At 44.8% G+C, this 26,850-nt stretch overlaps 1 non-coding gene across 1 annotated transcript; it reads right to left on the reverse strand.

The window, feature by feature from the left end:
• Positions 1-2,875: 2,875 nt before the first annotated feature.
• Positions 2,876-2,982, reverse strand: LOC138072116 (U6 spliceosomal RNA). The gene has a single exon (XR_011144263.1). It is a non-coding gene; the product is annotated as a U6 spliceosomal RNA (small nuclear RNA).
• Between the last annotated feature and the right edge of the window lie 23,868 nt (positions 2,983-26,850).

The following is a 26,850-nucleotide window of genomic DNA, read 5'->3' on the forward strand; positions in this document are numbered from 1 at the left end:
ATAAAACTTCCATCAGAACATTACTTCCATGAAATCAGGGACAATAAAAGGCCTTGTTCACCATTGTATTCACAGTCAATGTCACAGTGCCTAGCATAAAGGGACTCAATTATCTGTTATATAAGTGAATGGAAAGCAAATGGCCTTGGAACTGCTTCACAATGAATGAATTTTTCAGAGTAATTTTATTTCTAAAAATTTTATCTGGTCACAACCCACAGAATGGAGAAAATATTTGCAAATGAGGCAACAGGCAAGATGTAAATCTCCAAAATTTATGAACAGCTCATGTAGCTCAAGGAGATCAAACCAATCAGTAGTCCTAAAGGAAATCCACCCTGAATGTTCATTGGAAGGACTGATGCTGAAGTTCCAGTACTGTGGCCACCTGATGTGAAGAGCTGACTCATTGGATAAGACCCTGATGCTGGGAAAGATTGAAGGTAAAAGGAGAAGTGGGGCAGCAGAGGATGAGATGGTTAGATAACATCACTGACTCAATGGACATGAATTTGAGCAAACTCCAGATAGTGGAGAACAGAGGAGCCTGGCGTGCTACAGTCAATGGGGTTGCAAAGGGTTGGACATGACTTAGCGACTGAACAACAACAACAACATGCAGCTTGATATAAAAATAAACAAATAAATAAACAAACAACCCAATTTAAAAAAAAATAGCCAGAAGACCTAAATAGGCATTTCTCCAAAGAAGGCAAGAAGACATACAAATGGGCAACAGCACATGAAAAGATGCTCAAAATCACTAATTATTAGAGAAATGCAAATCAAAACTGCAGTGAGGTATCACCCCACACCACCATCAAAGTCTCCAAATAAGTGCTGGTGAAGCTGTGGAAAAAAGGGAACCCTCCTACATGCCATTGGTACAAACGTAAATTGGTAACAGCCACTGTGGAGAACAGTTTGGAGGTTCCTTTAAAAACTAAAAATATAGCTACTATATGATCCAGCAATACCACTCCTGGACATCAGTTCAGTTCAGTTGCTCAGTTGTGTCCAACTCTTTGCAACCCCATGAACTGCAGCACACCAGGCCTCCCTGTCTATCACCAACTCCCAGAGTCCACCCAAACCCATGTCCACTGAGTCAGTGATGCCATCCAACCATCTCATCCTCGGTCGTCCCCTTCTCCTCCTGCCCTCAATCTTTCCCAGCATCAGGGTCTTTTCCAATGAGTCAGCTCTTCACATCAGGTGGCCAAAGTATTGGACTTTCAGCTTCAGCATCCGTCCTTCCAATGAATATTTAGGACTGATTTCCTTTAGGATGGACAGTTTGGATCTCCTTATAGTGCACACACGGATGCACTATATTAGCACCCCCCACCCACCTCCCTCCCCCATAAAGCGTTATTGAAAACAGGCTTAATTCTTAGAGAGGCTGGTTAGTCTTGCTGAGTTTTAGCTTTAGCCTGCAAAACGTATAGGCATTATTTGTAATAGTTATCAGTAAAGAAAAAGATGGGTCAATATATATCATTGTACTGGAGGAGGGGAAAATCCTACAAACAGATTTATTTATTTATTTATTTATTTATTTATTTATTTATTTTATGCCTTAATTTTTTTTAATTTTATTTTTTCTTTTTTTTTCTTTTTTTAATTTTAAAATCTTTAATTCTTACATGTGTTCCCAAACATGAACCCCCCTCCCACCTCCCTCCCCATAACATCTCTGTGGGTCATCCCCATGCACCAGCCCCAAGCATGCTGTATCCTGCGTCAGACATAGACTGGCGATTCAATTCTTACATGATAGTATACATGATAGAATGCCATTCTCCCAAATCATCCCACCCTCTCCCTCTCCCTCTGAGTCCAAAAGTCCGTTATACACCGCTGTGTCTTTTTTCCTGTCTTGCATACAGGGTCGTCATTGCCATCTTTCTAAATTCCATATATATGTGTTAGTATACTGTATTGGTGTTTTTCTTTCTGGCTTACTTCACTCTGTATAATCAGCTCCAGTTTCATCCATCTCATCAGAACTGATTCAAATGAATTCTTTTTAACGGCTGAGTAATACTCCATTGTGTACATGTACCACAGCTTTCTTATCCATTCATCTGCTGATGGACATCTAGGTTGTTTCCATGTCCTGGCTATTATAAACAGTGCTGCGATGAACATTGGGGTACATGTGTCTCTTTCAATTCTGGTTTCCTCGGTGTATATGCCCAGCAGTGGGATTGCTGGGTCATAAGGCAGTTCTATTTGCAATTTTTTAAGGAATCTCCACACTGTTCTCCATAGTGGCTGTACTAGTTTGCATTCCCACCAACAGTGTAGGAGGGTTCCCTTTTCTCCACACTCTCTCCAGCATTTATTGCTTGCAGATTTTTGGATCACAGCCATTCTGACTGGTGTGAAGTGGTACCTCATTGTGGTTGAGATTTGCATTTCTCTGATAATGAGTGATGTTGAGCATCTTTTCATGTGTTTGTTAGCCATCCGTATGTCTTCTTTGGAGAAATGTCTATTTAGTTCTTTGGCCCATTTTTTGATTGGGTCGTTTATTTTTCTGGAATTGAGCTGCAGGAGTTGCTTGTATATTTTTGAGATTAGTTGTTTGTCAGTTGCTTCATTTGCTATTATTTTCTCCCATTCAGAAGGCTGTCTTTTCACCTTGCGTATATTTTCCTTTGTTGTGCAGAAGCTTTTAATTTTAATTAGATCCCATTTGTTTATTTTTGCTTTTATTTCCAGAATTCTGGGAGGTGGGTCATAGAGGATCCTGCTGTGATTTATGTCAGAGAGTGTTTTGCCTATGTTCTCCTCTAGGAGTTTTATAGTTTCTGGTCTTACATTTAGATCTTTAATCCATTTTGAGTTTATTTTTGTGTGCGGTGTTAGAAAAAATATGGAACGCTTCACGAATTTGCCTGTCATCCTTGCGCAGGGGCCATGCTAATCTTCTCTGTATCGTTCCAATTTTAGTATATGTGCTGCCGAAGCGAGCACCTACAAACAGATTTAAAATAAAGGACCATTTAGAGGGAATTCTGTGGTGGTTACTGTACTAATTTAACTTATATGCAGAGTACATAAAATATATATGATCATCCTCAGTAAATGTTTAATCCAATTTTCTGTTGATGGGCGGGGCTGTTTCCCTCCCTGTTCTTTGACCTGAGACCAAACTAAGGTGGAGGTAATGAAGACAATGGCCACCTCCTTCCAAAGGTCCCAGGCAGGTACCACTGCACTCAGTGCAACCCACTGTGCAGCAGTACAATGCCGACCCACGCCTCTGCCAGGGACTCCTGGTGAAAATGTTGGCCTAGAGCTCAACATTCAGAAAACAAAGATCATGGCATCCGGTCCCATCACTTCATGGCAAATAGATGGGGAAACAGTGGAAACAGTGGCTGACTTTATTTTTCTGAGCTCCAAAATCACTGCAGATGGTGACTGCAGCCATGAAATTAAAAGACGCTTACTCCTTGGAAAGTTATGACCAACCTAGATAGCATATTCAAAAGCAGAGACATTACTTTGTCAACAAAGGTCCGTCTAGTCAGGCTATGGTTTTTCCAGTGGTCATGTATGGATGTGAGAGTTGATCTATAAAGAAAGCTGAGCTCCAAAGAATTGATGCTTTTGAACTGTGGAGTTGGAGAAGACTCTTGAGAGTCCCTTGGACTGCAAGGAGAGCCAACCAGTCCATCCTAAAGGAAATCAGTCCTGAATGTTCACTGAAAGGACTGATGCTGAAGCTGAAACTCCAATATTTTGGCCACCTGATGCAAAGAACTGACTCAGGGGAGAAGACCCTGATGCTGGGAAAGATTGAAGGCTTGCGGAGAAGGGGACAGCAGAGAATGAGATGGTTGGATGGCATCTCCGCCATGATGTACATGACTTTGAGCAAGATCCAGGACTTGGTGATGAACAGGGACCCTGGTGTGCTGCAGTCCATGGGGTCGAAAAAGTCAGACACACCTCAGCGACTGAACTGAACTCAACATGGCATGGCTCATAGTTTCACTGAGTTAGACAAGGCTGTGGTCCATGTGATCAGTTTGACAAGCTTTCTGTGACACTGGTTTTCATTCTGTCTGCCCTCTGACAGATAAGGATGAGAGGCTTATGGAAGCTTCCTGTTAGGAGAGACTGACTGTAGGGAAATTGGGTGTTGTTCTGATGGGTGGGACCATGCCCAAAAATGTTTAATCCGATTTTCTGTTGATGGGTGGGACTGTTTCCCTCCCTGTTGTTTGACCTGAGACCAAACTAAGGTGGAGGTAATGAAGATAATGGCCTCCTCCTTCCAAAGGTCCCAGGCAGGCACCACTGCACTCAGTGCCAGTACACTGCCGACCCACGCCTCCACCAGGGACTCCTGGACACCCGCAGGCAAGCCTGGGTCAGGCTTGTGGGATCTCTTGTGGGATCCCTGCTCCTTTCTCCCAGGTCCTGGGGCACACAAGGTTTTGTTCGTGCCCTCCAAGAGTCTGTTTCCCCAGTCCTGTGTAAGTTCTGTAAGCAAATCCCACTGGCCTCCACAGTCAAATTCCTTGGGGGTTCTCAGTTCCCTTGCCAGATCCCCAGGTTGGTAAATCTGTTGTGGGTCCTAGAACTTCCTTAACAGTGCGAGAATTTCTTTGGTATGATTGTTCTGCACTTTGTGGTTCGTCTGCTCGGGGGCTCTATGGTTGGGGTTAATGGCGACCTCTTCCAAGAGGGCTTATGCCACAAGCTGGGTGACCAGGGCTCCTGCACACAGAGCCCCTGCCCCTGCGGTGGGCCATTGCTGACCCCCAGTCCCTCCACAGGAGACACCCAAACACAGTTCTGGCTCAGTCTCTGTGGGGTGTCTGAGCCCTGCTGTGCACAGGCTTTGTTTGAGCCCTCAAAGCAGCACTGGTGGGTATGGGATTTGATTTGAAATAAATTTTCTGGAATTGAGCTGCATAAGTTGCTTGTATATTTTTGAGATTAGTTGTTTGTCAGTTGCTTCATTTGCTATTATTTTCTCCCATTCAGAAGGCTGTCTTTTCACCTTGCGTATATTTTCCTTTGTTGTGCAGAAGCTTTTAATTTTAATTAGATCCCATTTGTTTATTTTTGCTTTTATTTCCAGAATTCTGGGAGGTGGATCATAGAGGATCCTGCTGTGATTTATGTCAGAGAGTGTTTTGCCTATGTTCTTCTCTAGGAGTCTTATAGTTTCTGGTCTTACATTTAGATCTTTAATCCATTTTGAGTTTATTTTTGTGTGCGGTGTTAGAAAGTGATCTAGTTTCATTCTTTGACAAGTGGTTGACCAGTTTTCCCAGCACCACTTGTTAAAGAGATTGTCTTTACTCCATTGTATATTCTTGCCTCCTTTGTCAAAGATAAGGTGTCCATATGTGTGTGGATTTATCTCTGGGCTTTCTATTTTGTTCCATTGATCTATATGTCTGTCTTTGTGCCAGTACCATACTGTCTTGATGACTGTGGCTTTGTAGTAGAGCCTGATGTCCATCAGCAGATGAATGGATAAGAAAGCTTTGGTACATATACACAATGGAGTATTACTCAGCCATTAAAAAGAATTCATTTGAGTCAGTTCTGATGAGATGGATGAAACTGGAGCCGATTATACAGAGTGAAGTAAGCCAGAAAGAAAAACACCAATACAGTATACTAACACATATATATGGAATTTAGAAAGATGGCAATGACGACCCTGTATGCAAGACAGGAAAAAAGACACAGCTGTGTATAACGGACTTTTGGACTCAGAGGGAGAGGGAGAGGGTGGGATGATTTGGGAGAATGGCATTCTATCATGTATACTATCATGTAAGAATTGAATCGCCAGTCTATGTCTGACGCAGGATACAGCATGCTTGGGGCTGGTGCATGGGGATGACTCACAGAGATGTTACGGAGAGGGAGGTAGGAGGGGGGTTCATGTTTGGGAACACATGTAAGAATTAAAGATTTTAAAATTAAAAAATAAAAATTAAAAAAAAAAAAAAGAAATAAATTTTCACCCCTCCTAAATGACAGTAAAGGAATCAAAAGAAAAGATATGTTCTTATTGACAAAACAGGAGAGCAGGTACCAGCAGCCAAGTGGGGAGAAGGACACTTTAATGCTTCAGAACCCTGGAAAGGCTCAGGAATTCTAAGCTATCTCTGAAGGTTGAGGAAAAATTGATAGCATCTAGCCTGTCTGCTACAGTTTAGAACAAAACAAAGAAAGAGCAGTATAAGCATATTATGAGTTATAGAAGCAAACAGATAAAACTGCTAATGATTTAAAATGGTTGTTTCTGGGAAGTGGGAACTGTGATCGGAAAAAGCATTTCTGGCTTTTGCTCTTCCGAGGGCCTTGTGTCACTTGCCCTTTAAAATTAAATTCTGAAAGCAATTATCCTTCAATTAAAAAAATAAATTTTAAAAATAGATAAATTTTTTTTAAACAAGTGAAAACATTAAGTATATACAAAGCATATATATATATATATATATATATATTTAAAGTTGGTTTTGAAACACATTTGGGAGTAAAAGATATGTAAATACTGCAGATAAGAATGTAAAATCATAAAATCTTTCCAGGTGACAGGTGGGTAATATGGATCAAAAATTTCAATGTGTGGAACATTTAGTCCAGCATTTTGACTCTTGGAATTTGTCTCGAGGAAGTAATTGGACAACCACTGCTTCGAGTATAAAATAGAAAAATTGGAAACTATCTACACGCCCTACACCAGAATTTTGATTTGAACAAGTGATGGCTCCTCCAAACAGTGAAATTATATGCAAATACCTTAAACGATGGATTGCACACGTCCCAGACGCTCAAAAATTCTAAAAGCCTGAAGACAACAAGAGTGCTGGGCATGTGAAACAGTGAAATGTTGATATAGTGCCGATGAGTGTGCACTGGTACAGTCTTTGGAGAAAAGGCAAAAATTGGCATTACATAAATGAAAAGTTAAATATACACGTTGATCAGCAATGCTCATAGGGAGTCTAAAATGACTCCCATGAACTATACACTGCATGGAATTCTCCGGGCCAGAATACTGGAATGGGTGGCCGTTCTCTTCTCCACGGGATCTTCCCCACCCAGGAATCAAAGCCAGGTCTCCTGCATGGAAGGTGGATTCTTTACCAGCTGTGCTACCAGTGAAGCCTGAGACCTTCTATGGATTTTTACAAACATTACATCCTGAGGTGGGAAGGGTGAGAACAGAATGAACACATCTACCTACATAGGTTTACTACCTACCTCCATAAGTTTATGAACCAAGAAAACGAGCCTATATGAATAGTGCAAATATGAAAGTGGACTACCACTAAATCCAGTAGTAATAACTGTGGATTAGAAAAAAACAATGGTGGCTCACATGGTAAACAATTCGCCCGCAATGCAGGACACTCGGGTTTGATCTCTGGGTCGGGAAGAGTCCCTGGACAAGGGAATGGAAACTCACTCCAGTATTCTGGCCTGGAGTGCCCACAAGACAGAGCAGCCTGGCAGGTTAGAGTCCATAGCGTGGCTGACAGTCCCACAGGACTGAGTGACTGACACTACAGAAAACAAAGCACAGCCCAAAAGACAATTACACCTGCGACAGAAACGCGGGATCACGCAGAAAGAGTTCTCCTTTTCCCAGGTGGCTCTCTCTCTGAAAGTCTCTCAGTCGTGTCTGACCCAGAGCCTGTCTGGCTCCTCTGGCCATGGGATTCCCCAGGCAAGAATACTGCAGTGGGTAACCATTCCCTTCTCCAGCCTGGGTCTACCGCATTGAAAGCAGGCTCGCTTAAGTCACCAGGGAAACTCTAATCAGCAAATAATAATAATAATAATACTAATAACCTGTCTGTCTGCCAATATCCGAGGCCTGGGTTCCATCCATGGGGAGCGAAAAATCTGGCTGGTTCATTTGCTCAGCCGTGTCCAAGCGGCCATCCTGTCTTCGCTTGAAAAACCCCATTGTGGTTTTATGGATATTGGGCTTCCCTTGTGTCTCAGCTGGGAAAGAATTCGCCTACAATGCGGGAGACCTGGGTTCCATCCCTGGGTTCGGAAGATCCCAGCGAAAGGGGAAGGCTAACCACTCCGGTAGTCTGGCCTGGAAAATTCCATGCACTGCCTAGTACATGGGGTCACAAAAAGTCGGACAAACTAAGTGACTTTCACTTTCAACTCGCCAAAGACCAAGCACGCAAGCTGAAACGGTAAACACAAGAGGGCTTCAAGAATCTAAAAAAGTCGCCCGAAATCACTTATTTCCCAAGTTCTACTTTTCTACACAAGAATATCGGTCTTGTTTAAGCTCATAAGACCTCCAAAAACCGTTGGCTAATGTAAAATTTCTTTTTTTTCTTGGTCCTGCGCCCCTTTCCCACGCCAGGTCCCGTGAAGCCTGCTTTCAGTCCCTAGATCCCAGGCCCCTGACTCCATGTCTTCTCGATGCTCTGCATCTGATTTCTTTCAAATAAAGGATTTTCTTGATGGCTTAAGAAAATGATACGGGAGTGCTGCATTTGACACAGAGAAGGTTCACTATAATGTCAAATGAAACAGAGTGCCCTGAGTGCACAGTCATGCCAAACTATTTGCGACCCCCATGGACTGTAGCCCTCCAGGCTCCTCTGTCCGTGGAATTCTCCGGGCAAGAATACGGCAGTGGGCAGCCATACCCATGTGGGTAGCTTCCCCAGGAGATTCTTCCCCAGGAGTGCACCTGGGTCTCCCCTATTGTAAGCGGACTCTCCACTGTCGAAGCCGCCAGGGTGACTCTAACCACTTAAAAAAAAAAAAAAAGCTGTCTACCAATATAGGAGGATTTGGTTCCAATCCCTGGCTCGTAAATATCGTCCAGTTCGTTCGCTCAGTCATCTCCAAACAGTTCCCTGGGGCTTGCTCAAACGCATGTCCACCGAGAAAACGAGTGCTCTATAATGAGTCAACATAGGCCCTTTTTCCTGTCTTCAATCTTCCCCAGAATCAAAGAACGAAAAAACCTCGAGAAAAACCCGTTCAGTATTATGAAAATGCCACTGATTAAAAACTATGGTTTCCCTACATAAACACGTAAAAATCATAACTGCTGCAGGTGTAGAGAAACACGTTCATTTATTAAATTCTGCTTTTCACACAACTATGTTAGCCTTGTTTAAGACAACAAGGCCTCCAAAAATTAGCAGAACCACCTTACACCCTTGCTTGGACCTACCCGGCCGAATCCTCAGTAAAACACTAAGGGCTCATACCGGGTAGAAGCAAGGGTGAGACTAAATGTACCGCAAAAACCTCTGAACGTACTGATTAGGTAACGGTCACTCCTAACTCAGTGAGGGTGAGCACCGTTAAGGGTCAGTCAGGGTCACGAGTTTGCAGGTCTTTTCACGGAAGTGGACGAAGGCTCATTCTTTGAAATTCTACGTTTTAAATAAAATTATGAAAATGGAAACAATAGGTAGAAACTACATCGCGCGCAGTGCATGCTGGTTATGCAAATGAAGGCTGAGGCCCCGCTCCCGAGACTCACGCCTCTCCCTGCCCCAGCTCCCACGAAGCCATCTTCCGGTCCCTTGTTCCCAGGCATTTCACTCCATGTTTTCTCTTCCTGGACACTCTGGGTCTGATTTCGTTTGAATAAGGCTTTTCTTGATGGCGTAAGATAATGATATAGGGGCGCTGCATTGACACAGAGAAGGTTCACTGTAATATCGAATGAAATAGACTGGAGAATTCCATGGACAGAGGGGTCTGGAGAGCTACAGTCCATGGGGTCGCAAATACTCTGAGCATGACTGAGTGCGTTCGGCACTGTGTTTCATTTGACATTATAGTGAACCTTCTCTGTGTCAAATGCAGCGCCCCTAGGAGATGACTGAGTGAAGGAACTGGACGATTTTTACGACCCAGGGATTGGAACCAAATCCTCCTATGTTGGTAGACAGCTTTTTTTTTTTTTTGATATTTAAGTGCTTAGAGGCACCCCGGGGGCTTCGACAGTGGAGAGTCCGCTTACAATATGGGAGACCCAGGTGCACTCCTGGGGAAGAATCTCCTGGGGAAGCTATCCACATGGGTATGGCTGCCCACTGCAGTATTCTTGCCAGGAGAATTCCATGGACAGAGGAGCCTGGAGGGCTATAGTCCGTGGGGTCGCAAATAGTTTGGCATGACTGTGCACTCAGCACTGTGTTTCATTTGACATTATAGTGAACCGTCTCTGTGTCAAATGCAGCGCCCCTATATCATTATCTTACGCCATCAAGAAAAGCCTTATTCAAACGAAATCAGACCCAGAGTGTCCAGGGGCAGAAAACATGGAGTCAGGGGCCTGGGAACAAGGGACCGGAAGATGGCTTCGTGGGAGCTGGGGCCGGGAGATACGTGACTCTCCGGAGCCGGGCCTCAAGCTTCATTTGCATAACCAGCATGCACTGCGCGCAATGGAGTCTCTCTTTATTATTTCCATCATCATAATTTTATTTAAAACGTAGTATTTCGAAGGACGTGTGCCTTCCTCCACTCCCGTGAAAAGATCTGCAAAGTCTTGACGCGGACAGACCCTTGACGGTCCTCACCCTCACTGTGTTAGACGTGGCCGTTACATAATCAGTATGTTCACAGCCTCTTTGGTCTTTTTATCCTTCGCCTTACCCTTGCTTCTGCCCAGCTCACGTCCTTGGTGTTTTACTGAGGAGTCGGCCGGGTAGATCAAGTAAGGGTAACGTGAAGCTCTCCTAATTTTTGGAGGCCTTGTGTAGTGTTAAACAAGGCTGCTATGGTAGTGTGAAACGTAGAATTTCAAAGGTGAATCTGTTTTTCTACCCCTGCAGCGGAAGAGACTTGTGTGTGTGTTTATCTAGGGAAACCATATTTGTAGATTTTAGGTAGTTCGTTGTTTCATAATGCTGGGTGGGTTTGCGAAATGTTGATATAGTGCCGACGTACAGTCTTTGGAGAAAAGGCAAAAATTGGCATTACATAAATGAAAAGTTAGATATACCCGACTCCCATGAACTATACACTGCATGGAATTCTCCGGGCCAGAATAATGGGGTGGGTAGCCGTTGTCTTCTCCACGGGATCTTCCCGACCCAGGAATCAAAGCCAGGTCTCCTGCATGGAAGGTGGATTCTTTACCAGCTGTGCTACCAGTGAAGCCTGAGACCTTCTATGGATTTTTACAAACATTACATCCTGGGGTGGGACGGGTGACACAGAACGAACACATCTACCTACCTACATAGGTTTACTAACTACCTCCACAAGTTTATGAACCAAGAAAACGAACCTATATGAATAGTGCAAATATGAAAGTGGACTACCACTAAATCCAGTAGTAATAACTGTGGATTAGAAAAAAACAATGGTGGCTCACATGGTAAACAATTCGCCCACAATGCAGGACACTCGGGTTTGATCTCTGGGTCGGGAAGAGTCCCTGGACAAGGGAATGGAAACTCACTCCAGTATTCTGGCCTGGAGTGCCCACAAGACAGAGCAGCCTGGCAGGTTAGAGTCCATAGCGTGGCTGACAGTCCCACAGGACTGAGTGACTGACACTACAGAAAACAAAGCACAGCCCAAAAGACAATTACACCTGCGACAGAAACGCGGGATCACGCAGAAAGAGTTCTCCTTTTCCCAGGTGGCTCTCTCTCTGAAAGTCTCTCAGTCGTGTCTGACCCAGAGCCTGTCTGGCTCCTCTGGCCATGGGATTCCCCAGGCAAGAATACTGCAGTGGGTAACCATTCCCTTCTCCAGCCTGGGTCTACCGCATTGAAAGCAGGCTCGCTTAAGTCACCAGGGAAACTCTAATCAGCAAATAATAATAATAATAATACTAATAACCTGTCTGTCTGCCAATATCCGAGGCCTGGGTTCCATCCATGGGGAGCGAAAAATCTGGCTGGTTCATTTGCTCAGCCGTGTCCAAGCGGCCATCCTGTCTTCGCTTGAAAAACCCCATTGTGGTTTTATGGATATTGGGCTTCCCTTGTGTCTCAGCTGGGAAAGAATTCACCTACAATGCGGGAGACCTGGGTTCCATCCCTGGGTTCGGAAGATCCCAGCGAAAGGGGAAGGCTAACCACTCCGGTAGTCTGGCCTGGAAAATTCCATGCACTGCCTAGTACATGGGGTCACAAAAAGTCGGACAAACTAAGTGACTTTCACTTTCAACTCGCCAAAGACCAAGCACGCAAGCTGAAACGGTAAACACAAGAGGGCTTCAAGAATCTAAAAAAGTCGCCCGAAATCACTTATTTCCCAAGTTCTACTTTTCTACACAAGAATATCGGTCTTGTTTAAGCTCATAAGACCTCCAAAAACCGTTGGCTAATGTAAAATTTCTTTTTTTTCCTTGGTCCTGCGCCCCTTTCCCACGCCAGGTCCCGTGAAGCCTGCTTTCAGTCCCTAGATCCCAGGCCCCTGACTCCATGTCTTCTCGATGCTCTGCATCTGATTTCTTTCAAATAAAGGATTTTCTTGATGGCTTAAGAAAATGATACGGGAGTGCTGCATTTGACACAGAGAAGGTTCACTATAATGTCAAATGAAACAGAGTGCCCTGAGTGCACAGTCATGCCAAACTATTTGCGACCCCCATGGACTATAGCCCTCCAGGCTCCTCTGTCCGTGGAATTCTCCGGGCAAGAATACGGCAGTGGGCAGCCATACCCATGTGGGTAGCTTCCCCAGGAGTTTCTTCCCCAGGAGTGCACCTGGGTCTCCCCTATTGTAAGCGGACTCTCCACTGTCGAAGCCGCCAGGGTGACTCTAACCACTTAAAAAAAAAAAAAAAAGCTGTCTACCAATATAGGAGGATTTGGTTCCAATCCCTGGCTCGTAAATATCGTCCAGTTCGTTCGCTCAGTCATCTCCAAACAGTTCCCTGGGGCTTGTTCAAACGCATGTCCACCGAGAAAACGAGTGTTCTATAATGAGTCAACATAGGCCCTTTTACCTGTCTTCAATCTTCCCCAGAATCAAAGAACGAAAAAACCTCGAGAAAAACCCGTTCAGTATTATGAAAATGCCACTGATTAAAAACTATGGTTTCCCTACATAAACACGTAAAAATCATAACTGCTGCAGGTGTAGAAAAACATGTTCATTTTTCAAATTCTTCTTTTCATACAACTATGTTAGCCTTGTTTAAGACAACAAGGCCTCCAAAAATTAGCAGAACCACCTTACACCCTTGCTTGGACCTACCCGGCCGAATCCTCAGTAAAACACTAAGGGCTCATACCGGGTAGAAGCAAGGGTGAGACTAAATGTACCGCAAAAACCTCTGAATGTACTGATTAGGTAACGGTCACTCCTAACTCAGTGAGGGTGAGCACCGTCAAGGGTCACTCTGGGTCACGAGTTTGCAGGTCTTTTCAGGGAAGTGGACGAAGGCTCATTCTTTGAAATTCTACGTTTTAAATAAAATTATGAAAATGGAAACAATAGGTAGAAACTACATCGCGCGCAGTGCATGCTGGTTATGCAAATGAAGGCTGAGGCCCCGCTCCCGAGAGTCACGCCTCTCCCTGCCCCAGCTCCCACGAAGCCATCTTCCGGTCCCTTGTTCCCAGGCATTTCACTCCATGTTTTCTCTTCCTGGACACTCTGGGTCTGATTTCGTTTGAATAAGGCTTTTCTTGATGGCGTAAGATAATGATATAGGGGCGCTGCATTGACACAGAGAAGGTTCACTGTAATATCGAATGAAATAGACTGGAGAATTCCATGGACAGAGGGGCCTGGAGAGCTACAGTCCATGGGGTCGCAAATACTCTGAGCACGACTGAGTGCGTTCGGCACTGTGTTTCATTTGACATTATAGTGAACCTTCTCTGTGTCAAATGCAGCGCCCCTAGGAGATGACTGAGTGAAGGAACTGGACGATTTTTACGACCCAGGGATTGGAACCAAATCCTCCTATATTGGTAGACAGCTTTTTTTTTTTTTTTTTTGATATTTAAGTGCTTAGAGGCACCCCGGGGGCTTCGACAGTGGAGAGTCCGCTTACAATATGGGAGACCCAGGTGCACTCCTGGGGAAGAATCTCCTGGGGAAGCTATCCACATGGGTATGGCTGCCCACTGCAGTATTCTTGCCAGGAGAATTCCATGGACAGAGGAGCCTGGAGGGCTATAGTCCATGGGGTCGCAAATAGTTTGGCATGACTGTGCACTCAGCACTGTGTTTCATTTGACATTATGGTGAACCGTCTCTGTGTCAAATGCAGTGCCCCTATATCATTATCTTACGCCATCAAGAAAAGCCTTATTCAAACGAAATCAGACCCAGAGTGTCCAGGGGCAGAAAACATGGAGTCAGGGGCCTGGGAACAAGGGACCGGAAGATGGCTTCGTGGGAGCTGGGGCAGGGAGAGGCGTGACTCTCGGGAGCCGGGCCTCAAGCTTCATTTGCATAACCAGCATGCAGTGCGCGCGATGTAGTTTCTACCTATTGTTTCCATTTTCATAATTTTATTTAAAACGTAGAATTTCAAAGAATGAGCCTTCGTCCACTTCCGTGAAAAGACCTGCAAACTCGTGACCCAGACTGACCCTTGACGGTCCTCACCCTCACTGAGTTAGGAGTGACCGTTACCTAATCAGTACGTTCAGAGGTTTTTGCGGTACATTTAGTCTCACCCTTGCTTCTACCCGGTATGAGCCCTTAGTGTTTTACTGAGGATTCGGCCGGGTAGGTCCAAGCAAGTGTGTAAGGTGGTTCTGCTAATTTTTGGAGGCCTTGTTATCTTAAACAAGGCTAACATAGTTGTGTGAAAAGTAGAACTTAAAAAATGAACGTGTTTCTGTACACCTGCAGCAGTTATATGATTTTTACGTGTTTATGTAGGGAAACCATAGGTTTTAATCAGTGGCATTTTCATAATGCTGAACGGGTTTTTCCCGAGGTTTTTTCGTTCTTTGATTCTGGGGAAGATTGAAGACAGGAAAAAGGGCCTACGTTGAATCATTATAGAGCACTCACTTTCTCGGTGGACATGCGTTTGAACAAGCCTCAGGGAACTGTTTGGAGATGACTGAGCGAACGAACTGGACGATATTTACGAGCCAGGGATTGGAACCAGATCCTCCTGTATTGGTAGACAGCTTTTTTTTTTTTTTTAAGTGGTTAGAGTCACCCTGGCGGCTTCGACAGTGGAGAGTCCGCTTACAATAGGGGAGACCCAGGTGCACTCCTGGGGAAGAATCTCCTAGGGAAGCTACCCACATGGGTATGGCTGCCCACTGCCGTATTCTTGCCCGGAGAATTCCACGGACAGAGGAGCCTGGAGGGCTACAGTCCATGGGGGTCGCAAATAGTTTGGCATGACTGTGCACTCAGGGCACTCTGTTTCATTTGACATTATAGTGAACCTTCTCTGTGTCAAATGCAGCACTCCCGTATCATTTTCTTAAGCCATCAAGAAAATCCTTTATTTGAAAGAAATCAGATGCAGAGCATCGAGAAGACATGGAGTCAGGGGCCTGGGATCTAGGGACTGAAAGCAGGCTTCACGGGACCTGGCGTGGGAAAGGGGCGCAGGACCAAGAAAAAAAAGAAATTTTACATTAGCCAACGGTTTTTGGAGGTCTTATGAGCTTAAACAAGACCGATATTCTTGTGTAGAAAAGTAGAACTTGGGAAATAAGTGATTTCGGGCGACTTTTTTAGATTCTTGAAGCCCTCTTGTGTTTACCGTTTCAGCTTGCGTGCTTGGTCTTTGGCGAGTTGAAAGTGAAAGTCACTTAGTTTGTCCGACTTTTTGTGACCCCATGTACTAGGCAGTGCATGGAATTTTCCAGGCCAGACTACCGGAGTGGTTAGCCTTCCCCTTTCGCTGGGATCTTCCGAACCCAGGGATGGAACCCAGGTCTCCCGCATTGTAGGCGAATTCTTTCCCAGCTGAGACACAAGGGAAGCCCAATATCCATAAAACCACAATGGGGTTTTTCAAGCGAAGACAGGATGGCCGCTTGGACACGGCTGAGCAAATGAACCAGCCAGATTTTTCGCTCCCCATGGATGGAACCCAGGCCTCGGATATTGGCAGACAGACAGGTTATTAGTATTATTATTATTATTATTTGCTGATTAGAGTTTCCCTGGTGACTTAAGCGAGCCTGCTTTCAATGCGGTAGACCCAGGCTGGAGAAGGGAATGGTTACCCACTGCAGTATTCTTGCCTGGGGAATCCCATGGCCAGAGGAGCCAGACAGGCTCTGGGTCAGACACGACTGAGAGACTTTCAGAGAGAGAGCCACCTGGGAAAAGGAGAACTCTTTCTGCGTGATCCCGCGTTTCTGTCGCAGGTGTAATTGTCTTTTGGGCTGTGCTTTGTTTTCTGTAGTGTCAGTCACTCAGTCCTGTGGGACTGTCAGCCACGCTATGGACTCTAACCTGCCAGGCTGCTCTGTCTTGTGGGCACTCCAGGCAGAATACTGGAGTGAGTTTCCATTCCCTTGTCCAGGGACTCTTCCCGACCCAGAGATCAAACCCGAGTGTCCTGCATTGCGGGCGAATTGTTTACCATGTGAGCCACCATTGTTTTTTTCTAATCCACAGTTATTACTACTGGATTTAGTGGTAGTCCACTTTCATATTTGCACTATTCATATAGGTTCGTTTTCTTGGTTCATAAACTTGTGGAGGTAGTTAGTAAACCTATGTAGGTAGGTAGATGTGTTCGTTCTGTGTCACCCGTCCCACCCCAGGATGTAATGTTTGTAAAAATCCATAGAAGGTCTCAGGCTTCACTGGTAGCACAGCTGGCAAAGAATCCACCTTCCATGCAGGAGACCTGGCTTTGATTCCTGGGTCGGGAAGATCCCGTGGAGAAGACAACGGCTACCCACTCCAGTATTCTGGCCCGGAGAATTCTATGCAGTGTATAGTTCATGGGAGTCGTGTATATTTAACTTTTCATTTATGTAATGCCAATTTTTGCCTTTTCTCCAAAGACTGTACGTCGGCACTATATCAACATTTCGCAAACCCACCCAGCATTATGAAACAACGAACTAACTAAAATCTTCAAATATGGTTTTCCTAGATAAACACACACACAAGTCTCTTCCACTGCAGGGGTAGAAAAACAGATTCACCTTTGAAATTCTACGTTTCACACTACCATAGCAGCCTTGTTTAACACTACACAAGGCCTCCAAAATTAGGAGAGCTTCACGTTACCCTTACTTGATCTACCCGGCCGACTCCTCAGTAAAACACCAAGGACGTGAGCTGGGCAGAAACAAGGGTAAGGCGAAGGATAAAGAGACGAAAGAGGCTGTGAACATACTGATTATGTAACGGCCACGTCTAACACAGTGAGGGTGAGGACCGTCAAGGGTCTGTCCGCGTCAAGACTTTGCAGATCTTTTCACGGGAGTGGAGGAAGGCACACGTCCTTCGAAATACTACGTTTTAAATAAAATTATGATGATGGAAATAATAAAGAGAGACTCCATTGCGCGCAGTGCATGCTGGTTATGCAAATGAAGCTTGAGGCCCCACTCCCGAGAGTCACGCCTCTCCCGGCCCCAGCTCCCACGAAGCCATCTTCCGGTCCCTTGTTCCCAGGCCCCTGACTCCATGTTTTCTGCCCCTGGACACTCTGGGTCTGATTTCGTTTGAATAAGGCTTTTCTTCATGGCGTAAGATAATGATATAGGGGCGCTGCATTTGACACAGAGACGGTTCACTATAATGTCAAATGAAACACAGTGCTCTGAGTGCACAGTCATGCCAAACTATTTGCGACCCCACGGACTATAGCCCTCCAGGCTCCTCTGTCCATGGAATTCTCCTGGCAAGAATACTGCAGTGGGCAGCCATACCCATGTGGGTAGCTTCCCCAGGAGATTCTTCCCCAGGAGTGCACCTGGGTCTCCCATATTGTAAGCGGACTCTCCACTGTCGAAGCCCCCGGGGTGCCTCTAAGCACTTAAATATCAAAAAAAAAAAAAAAAAAAAAAGCTGTCTACCAATATAGGAGGATTTGGTTCCAATCCCTGGGTCGTAAAAATCGTCCAGTTCCTTCACTCAGTCATCTCCTAGGGGCGCTGCATTTGACACAGAGAAGGTTCACTATAATGTCAAATGAAACACAGTGCCGAACGCACTCATTCATGCTCAGAGTATTTGCGATCCCATGGACTGTAGCTCTCCAGGCCCCTCTGTCCATGGAATTCTCCAGTCTATTTCATTCGATATTACAGTGAACCTTCTCTGTGTCAATGCAGCGCCCCTATATCATTATCTTACGCCATCAAGAAAAGCCTTATTCAAACGAAATCAGACCCAGAGTGTCCAGGAAGAGAAAACATGGAGTGAAATGCCTGGGAACAAGGGACCGGAAGATGGCTTCGTGGGAGCTGGGGCAGGGAGAGGCGTGAGTCTCGGGAGCGGGGCCTCAGCCTTCATTTGCATAACCAGCATGCACTGCGCGCGATGTAGTTTCTACCTATTGTTTCCATTTTCATAATTTTATTTAAAACGTAGAATTTCAAAGAATGAGCCTTCGTCCACTTCCGTGAAAAGACCTGCAAACTCGTGACCCTGACTGACCCTTAACGGTGCTCACCCTCACTGAGTTAGGAGTGACCGTTACCTAATCAGTACGTTCAGAGGTTTTTGCGGTACATTTAGTCTCACCCTTGCTTCTACCCGGTATGAGCCCTTAGTGTTTTACTGAGGATTCGGCCGGGTAGGTCCAAGCAAGGGTGTAAGGTGGTTCTGCTAATTTTTGGAGGCCTTGTTGTCTTAAACAAGGCTAACATAGTTGTGTGAAAAGCAGAATTTAATAAATGAACGTGTTTCTCTACACCTGCAGCAGTTATGATTTTTACGTGTTTATGTAGGGAAACCATAGTTTTTAATCAGTGGCATTTTCATAATACTGAACGGGTTTTTCTCGAGGTTTTTTCGTTCTTTGATTCTGGGGAAGATTGAAGACAGGAAAAAGGGCCTATGTTGACTCATTATAGAGCACTCGTTTTCTCGGTGGACATGCGTTTGAGCAAGCCCCAGGGAACTGTTTGGAGATGACTGAGCGAACGAACTGGACGATATTTACGAGCCAGGGATTGGAACCAAATCCTCCTATATTGGTAGACAGCTTTTTTTTTTTTTTTAAGTGGTTAGAGTCACCCTGGCGGCTTCGACAGTGGAGAGTCCGCTTACAATAGGGGAGACCCAGGTGCACTCCTGGGGAAGAATCTCCTGGGGAAGCTACCCACATGGGTATGGCTGCCCACTGCCGTATTCTTGCCCGGAGAATTCCACGGACAGAGGAGCCTGGAGGGCTACAGTCCATGGGGGTCGCAAATAGTTTGGCATGACTGTGCACTCAGGGCACTCTGTTTCATTTGACATTATAGTGAACCTTCTCTGTGTCAAATGCAGCACTCCCGTATCATTTTCTTAAGCCATCAAGAAAATCCTTTATTTGAAAGAAATCAGATGCAGAGCATCGAGAAGACATGGAGTCAGGGGCCTGGGATCTAGGGACTGAAAGCAGGCTTCACGGGACCTGGCGTGGGAAAGGGGCGCAGGACCAAGAAAAAAAAGAAATTTTACATTAGCCAACGGTTTTTGGAGGTCTTATGAGCTTAAACAAGACCGATATTCTTGTGTAGAAAAGTAGAACTTGGGAAATAAGTGATTTCGGGCGACTTTTTTAGATTCTTGAAGCCCTCTTGTGTTTACCGTTTCAGCTTGCGTGCTTGGTCTTTGGCGAGTTGAAAGTGAAAGTCACTTAGTTTGTCCGACTTTTTGTGACCCCATGTACTAGGCAGTGCATGGAATTTTCCAGGCCAGACTACCGGAGTGGTTAGCCTTCCCCTTTCGCTGGGATCTTCCGAACCCAGGGATGGAACCCAGGTCTCCCGCATTGTAGGCGAATTCTTTCCCAGCTGAGACACAAGGGAAGCCCAATATCCATAAAACCACAATGGGGTTTTTCAAGCGAAGACAGGATGGCCGCTTGGACACGGCTGAGCAAATGAACCAGCCAGATTTTTCGCTCCCCATGGATGGAACCCAGGCCTCGGATATTGGCAGACAGACAGGTTATTAGTATTATTATTATTATTTGCTGATTAGAGTTTCCCTGGTGACTTAAGCGAGCCTGCTTTCAATGCGGTAGACCCAGGCTGGAGAAGGGAATGGTTACCCACTGCAGTATTCTTGCCTGGGGAATCCCATGGCCAGAGGAGCCAGACAGGCTCTGGGTCAGACACGACTGAGAGACTTTCAGAGAGAGAGCCACCTGGGAAAAGGAGAACTCTTTCTGCGTGATCCCGCGTTTCTGTCGCAGGTGTAATTGTCTTTTGGGCTGTGCTTTGTTTTCTGTAGTGTCAGTCACTCAGTCCTGTGGGACTGTCAGCCACGCTATGGACTCTAACCTGCCAGGCTGCTCTGTCTTGTGGGCACTCCAGGCCAGAATACTGGAGTGAGTTTCCATTCCCTTGTCCAGGGACTCTTCCCGACCCAGAGATCAAACCCGAGTGTCCTGCATTGTGGGCGAATTGTTTACCATGTGAGCCACCATTGTTTTTTTCTAATCCACAGTTATTACTACTGGATTTAGTGGTAGTCCACTTTCATATTTGCACTATTCATATAGGCTCGTTTTCTTGGTTCATAAACTTATGGAGGTAGGTAGTAAACCTATGTAGGTAGATGTGTTCATTCTGTTCTCACCCTTCCCACCTCAGGATGTAATGTTTGTAAAAATCCATAGAAGGTCTCAGGCTTCACTGGTAGCACAGCTGGTAAAGAATCCACCTTCCATGCAGGAGACCTGGCTTTGATTCCTGGGTGGGGAAGATCCCGTGGAGAAGAGAACGGCCACCCATTCCAGTATTCTGGCCCGGAGAATTCCATGCAGTGTATAGTTCATGGGAGTCATTTTAGACTCCCTATGAGCATTGCTGATCAACGTGTATATTTAACTTTTCATTTATGTAATGCCAATTTTTGCCTTTTCTCCAAAGACTGTACCAGTGCACACTCATCGGCACTATATCAACATTTCACTGTTTCACATGCCCAGCACTCTTGTTGTCTTCAGGCTTTTAGAATTTTTGAGCGTCTGGGACGTGTGCAATCCATCGTTTAAGGTATTTGCATATAATTTCACTGTTTGGAGGAGCCATCACTTGTTCAAATCAAAATTCTGGTGTAGGGCGTGTAGATAGTTTCCAATTTTTCTATTTTATACTCGAAGCAGTGGTTGTCCAATTACTTCCTCGAGACAAATTCCAAGAGTCAAAATGCTGGACTAAATGTTCCACACATTGAAATTTTTGATCCATATTACCCACCTGTCACCTGGAAAGATTTTATGATTTTACATTCTTATCTGCAGTATTTACATATCTTTTACTCCCAAATGTGTTTCAAAACCAACTTTAAATATATATATATATATATATATGCTTTGTATATACTTAATGTTTTCACTTGTTTAAAAAAAATTTATCTATTTTTAAAATTTATTTTTTTAATTGAAGGATAATTGCTTTCAGAATTTAATTTTAAAGGGCAAGTGACACAAGGCCCTCGGAAGAGCAAAAGCCAGAAATGCTTTTTCCGATCACAGTTCCCACTTCCCAGAAACAACCATTTTAAATCATTAGCAGTTTTATCTGTTTGCTTCTATAACTCATAATATGCTTATACTGCTCTTTCTTTGTTTTGTTCTAAACTGTAGCAGACAGGCTAGATGCTATCAATTTTTCCTCAACCTTCAGAGATAGCTTAGAATTCCTGAGCCTTTCCAGGGTTCTGAAGCATTAAAGTGTCCTTCTCCCCACTTGGCTGCTGGTACCTGCTCTCCTGTTTTGTCAATAAGAACATATCTTTTCTTTTGATTCCTTTACTGTCATTTAGGAGGGGTGAAAATTTATTTCTTTTTTTTTTTTTAATTTTTATTTTTTAATTTTAAAATCTTTAATTCTTACATGTGTTCCCAAACATGAACCCCCCTCCCACCTCCCTCTCCGTAACATCTCTGTGAGTCATCCCCATGCACCAGCCCCAAGCATGCTGTATCCTGCGTCAGACATAGACTGGCGATTCAATTCTTACATGATAGTATACATGATAGAATGCCATTCTCCCAAATCATCCCACCCTCTCCCTCTCCCTCTGAGTCCAAAAGTCCGTTATACACAGCTGTGTCTTTTTTCCTGTCTTGCATACAGGGTCGTCATTGCCATCTTTCTAAATTCCATATATATGTGTTAGTATACTGTATTGGTGTTTTTCTTTCTGGCTTACTTCACTCTGTATAATCGGCTCCAGTTTCATCCATCTCATCAGAACTGACTCAAATGAATTCTTTTTAATGGCTGAGTAATACTCCATTGTGTATATGTACCAAAGCTTTCTTATCCATTCATCTGCTGATGGACATCAGGCTCTACTACAAAGCCACAGTCATCAAGACAGTATGGTACTGGCACAAAGACAGACATATAGATCAATGGAACAAAATAGAAAGCCCAGAGATAAATCCACACACATATGGACACCTTATCTTTGACAAAGGAGGCAAGAATATACAATGGAGTAAAGACAATCTCTTTAACAAGTGGTGCTGGGAAAACTGGTCAACCACTTGTCAAAGAATGAAACTAGATCACTTTCTAACACCGCACACAAAAATAAACTCAAAATGGATTAAAGATCTAAATGTAAGACCAGAAACTATAAGACTCCTAGAGAAGAACATAGGCAAAACACTCTCTGACATAAATCACAGCAGGATCCTCTATGATCCACCTCCCAGAATTCTGGAAATAAAAGCAAAAATAAACAAATGGGATCTAATTAAAATTAAAAGCTTCTGCACAACAAAGGAAAATATACGCAAGGTGAAAAGACAGCCTTCTGAATGGGAGAAAATAATAGCAAATGAAGCAACTGACAAACAACTAATCTCAAAAATATACAAGCAACTTATGCAGCTCAATTCCAGAAAATTTATTTCAAATCAAATCCCATACCCACCAGTGCTGCTTTGAGGGCTCAAACAAAGCCTGTGCACAGCAGGGCTCAGACACCCCACAGAGACTGAGCCAGAACTGTGTTTGGGTGTCTCCTGTGGAGGGACTGGGGGTCAGCAATGGCCCACCGCAGGGGCAGGGGCTCTGTGTGCAGGAGCCCTGGTCACCCAGCTTGTGGCATAAGCCCTCTTGGAAGAGGTCGCCATTAACCCCAACCATAGAGCCCCCGAGCAGACGAACCACAAAGTGCAGAACAATCATACCAAAGAAATTCTCGCACTGTTAAGGAAGTTCTAGGACCCACAACAGATTTACCAACCTGGGGATCTGGCAAGGGAACTGAGAACCCCCAAGGAATTTGACTGTGGAGGCCAGTGGGATTTGCTTACAGAACTTACACAGGACTGGGGAAACAGACTCTTGGAGGGCACGAACAAAACCTTGTGTGCCCCAGGACCTGGGAGAAAGGAGCAGGGATCCCACAAGAGATCCCACAAGCCTGACCCAGGCTTGCCTGCGGGTGTCCAGGAGTCCCTGGTGGAGGCGTGGGTCGGCAGTGTACTGGCACTGAGTGCAGTGGTGCCTGCCTGGGACCTTTGGAAGGAGGAGGCCATTATCTTCATTACCTCTATCTTAGTTTGGTCTCAGGTCAAACAACAGGGAGGGACACAGGTCCGCCCATCAACAGAAAATTGGATTAAACATTTACTGAGCATGGTCCCGCCCATCAGAATAGGATGCAGTTTCCCCACAGTCAGTCTCTCCCAGGAGGAAGCTTCCATGAACCTTTTATCCTTATCTGTTAAGAGGGCATGCAGAATGAAAACCAGTGTCACAGAAAGCTTGTCAAACTGATCACATGGACCACAGTTCAGTCGCTCAGTCGTGTCCGACTCTTTGCGACCCCATGAATTGCAGCACGCCCGGCCTTCCTGTCCATCACCAACTCCCGGATTTCACTCAGACTCACATCCACCGAGTCAGTGATGCCATCCAGCCATCTCATCCTCAGTCGTCCCCTTCTCCTCCTGCCCCCAATCCCTCCCAGCATCAGAGTCTGTTTCTTGACTTCCTACTTTTGCATTCCAATCCCCTATAATGAAGAGGACATCTTTTTGGGGTGTTAGTTCTACAAGGTCTTGTAGGTCTCCATAGAACCATTCAACTTCAGCTTCTTCAGCATTACTGGTTGGGGCATAAACTTGGATTACGGTGATGTTGAATGGTTTGCCTTGGAAACGAACAGAGATCATTCTGTCATTTTTGAGATTGCATCCAAGTATTGTATTTTGGACTCTTTTGTTGATCATGATGGCTACTCCATTTCTTCTGAGGGATTCCTGCCTGCAGTAGTAGATATAATGGTCATCTGAGTTAAATTCACCCATTCCAGTCCATTTTAGTTCACTGATTCCTAGAATGTCAACGTTCACTCTGCCATCTCTTGTCTGACCACTTCCAATTTGCCTTGATTCATGGACCTGACATTCCAGGTTCCTATGCAATATTGCTCTTTACAGCATTGGACCTTGTTTCTATCACCATTCACATCCGCAGCTGGGTATTGTTTTTGCTTTGGCTCCATCCCTTCATTCTTTCTGGAGTTATTTCTCCACTGATCTCCAGTAGCATATTGGGCACCTACTGAGCTGGGGAGTTCCTCGTTCAGCATGCTATTATTTTGCCTTTTCATACTGTTCATGGAGTTCTCAAGGCAAGAATACTGAAGTGGTTTGCCATTCCCTTCTCCTGTGGACCACATTCTGTCAGACCTCTCCACCATGACCTGCCCGTCCTGGGTTGCCCCGCGGGCATGGCTTGGTTTCATTGAGTTAGACAAGGCTGTGGTTCTAGTGTGATTAGATTGACTAGTTTTCTGTGAGTACTTCCCTGGTGGCTCAGATGGTAAAGCGTCTGCCTACAACGTGGGAGACCTAAGTTCAATCCCTCGGTTGGGAAGATCTCCTGGAGAAAGAAATGGCAACCCACTTCAGTGTTCTTGCCTGGAAAACCCCATAGACAGAGGAGGAACCTGGTAGGCTACAGTCCATGGGGTCACAAAGAGTCAGACATGACTGAGCAACTTCACTTTCACATGGACCACAGCCTTGTCTAACTCAATGAAACTATGAGCCATGCCGTGTTCAGTTCAGTCCAGTCCCTGAGTCGTGTCTGACTCTTTGCGACCCCATGGACTGCAGCACAGCAGGGTCCCTGTTCATCACCAACTCCTGGAACTTGCTCAAAGTCATGTACATTGCAGTGGAGATGCCATCCAACCATCTCATTCTCTGCTGTCCCCTTCTCCTCATGCCTTTGGATCTTTCCCAGCACCAGGGTCTTTTTCCAGTGAGTCAGTTCTTCACATCTGGTGGCCAGAGTATTGGAGTTCAGCTTCAGTATCAGTCCTTCCAATGGATATGCAGGACTGATTTCTGTTAGGATTTACTGATTTGATCTCCTTGCAGTCCAAGGGACTTTGGCTAGATGGGCCTTTGTCAGCAAAGTAATGTCTCTGCTTTTTAGTATGCTGTCTAAGTTGGTCATACCTTTTCTTCCACGGAGCAAGTGTCTTTTAATTTCATGCCGGCACCCACCATCTGCAGTAATTTTGGAGCCCCAAAACATAAAGTCAGCCACTGTTTCCCCATCTATTTCCCATGAAGCGATGGCACGGAAGCCATGATCTTAGTTTTCTGAATGTTGAGTGTTAAGCCAACTTTTTCACTCTCCTCTTTCACTTTCATCAAGAGGCTCTTTAGTTCTTCTTCACTTTCTGCCATAAGGGTGGTGTCATCTGCATATCTGAGGTTACTGATATTTCTCCTGGAAATCTTGATCCCAGCTTGTGCTTCATCCAGCCTGGCATTTTGCATGATGTACTCTGCTTTCAAGTTAAATAAGCAGGGTGATAATATACAGCCTTGATGTTCTCCTTTACCAATTTAGAACCAGCCTGGCTTTCAACGTCCAGTTCTAATTGTTGCTTCTTGACCTGCATATAGGTTTCTCAGGTGGAAGGTAAGGTGGTCTGGTATTCCCATCTCGTTCAGAATTTTCCACTGTTTGCTGTGATCCACACAGTCAAAGGCTTTGGCGTAGTAAATAAAGCAGAAGTAGATGTTTTTCTGGAACTCTGTTGCTTTTTCAGTGATCCAATGAACGTTGATAATTTGATCTCTGGCTCCTCTGCCTTTTCTAAATCCAGCTTGAACATCTGGAAGTTCATAGTTCATGTTCTGTTGAAGCCTGGCTTGGAGAACTTTGAGCATTACTTTACTAGTGTGTGAAATGAGTGCAATTGTGCGGTAGTTTGCACATTCTTTGGCATTGCCTTTCTTTGGGATTGGAATGAAAGCTGACCTTTTCCAGTCCTGTGGCCACTGCTGAGTTTTCCAGATTTGCTGGCATATTGAGTGCAGCACTTTCACAGCATCATCTTTTAGGATTTGAAACAGCGCAACTGGAACGCCATCACCTCCACTAGCTTTGTTCATAGTGATGCTTCCTAAGGCCCACTTCGCATTCCAGGATGTCTGGCTCTAGGTGAGTGATCACACCATCGTGGTTATCTGGGTCATGAAGATCTTTTTTATATAGTTCTTCTGTGTGTTCTTGCCACCTCTTCTTAATATCTCCTGCTTCTGTTAGGTCCATATGGTTTGTATCCTTTATTGTGCCTGTCTTTGCATGAGATATTCCCCTGGTGTATCTAATTTTCTTGAAGAGATCTGTAGTCTTTCCCATTCTATTGTTTTCCTCTATTTCTTTGCATTGATCACGGAGGAAGTCTTTATTGTCTCTCCTTGCTATTCTTTGGAATTCTGCATTCAAATGGGTA

The sequence above is a fragment of the Capricornis sumatraensis genome, chromosome X, assembly GCF_032405125.1.
Source record: "Capricornis sumatraensis isolate serow.1 chromosome X, serow.2, whole genome shotgun sequence".
NCBI classification, from domain to species: Eukaryota; Metazoa; Chordata; class Mammalia; order Artiodactyla; family Bovidae; genus Capricornis; species Capricornis sumatraensis.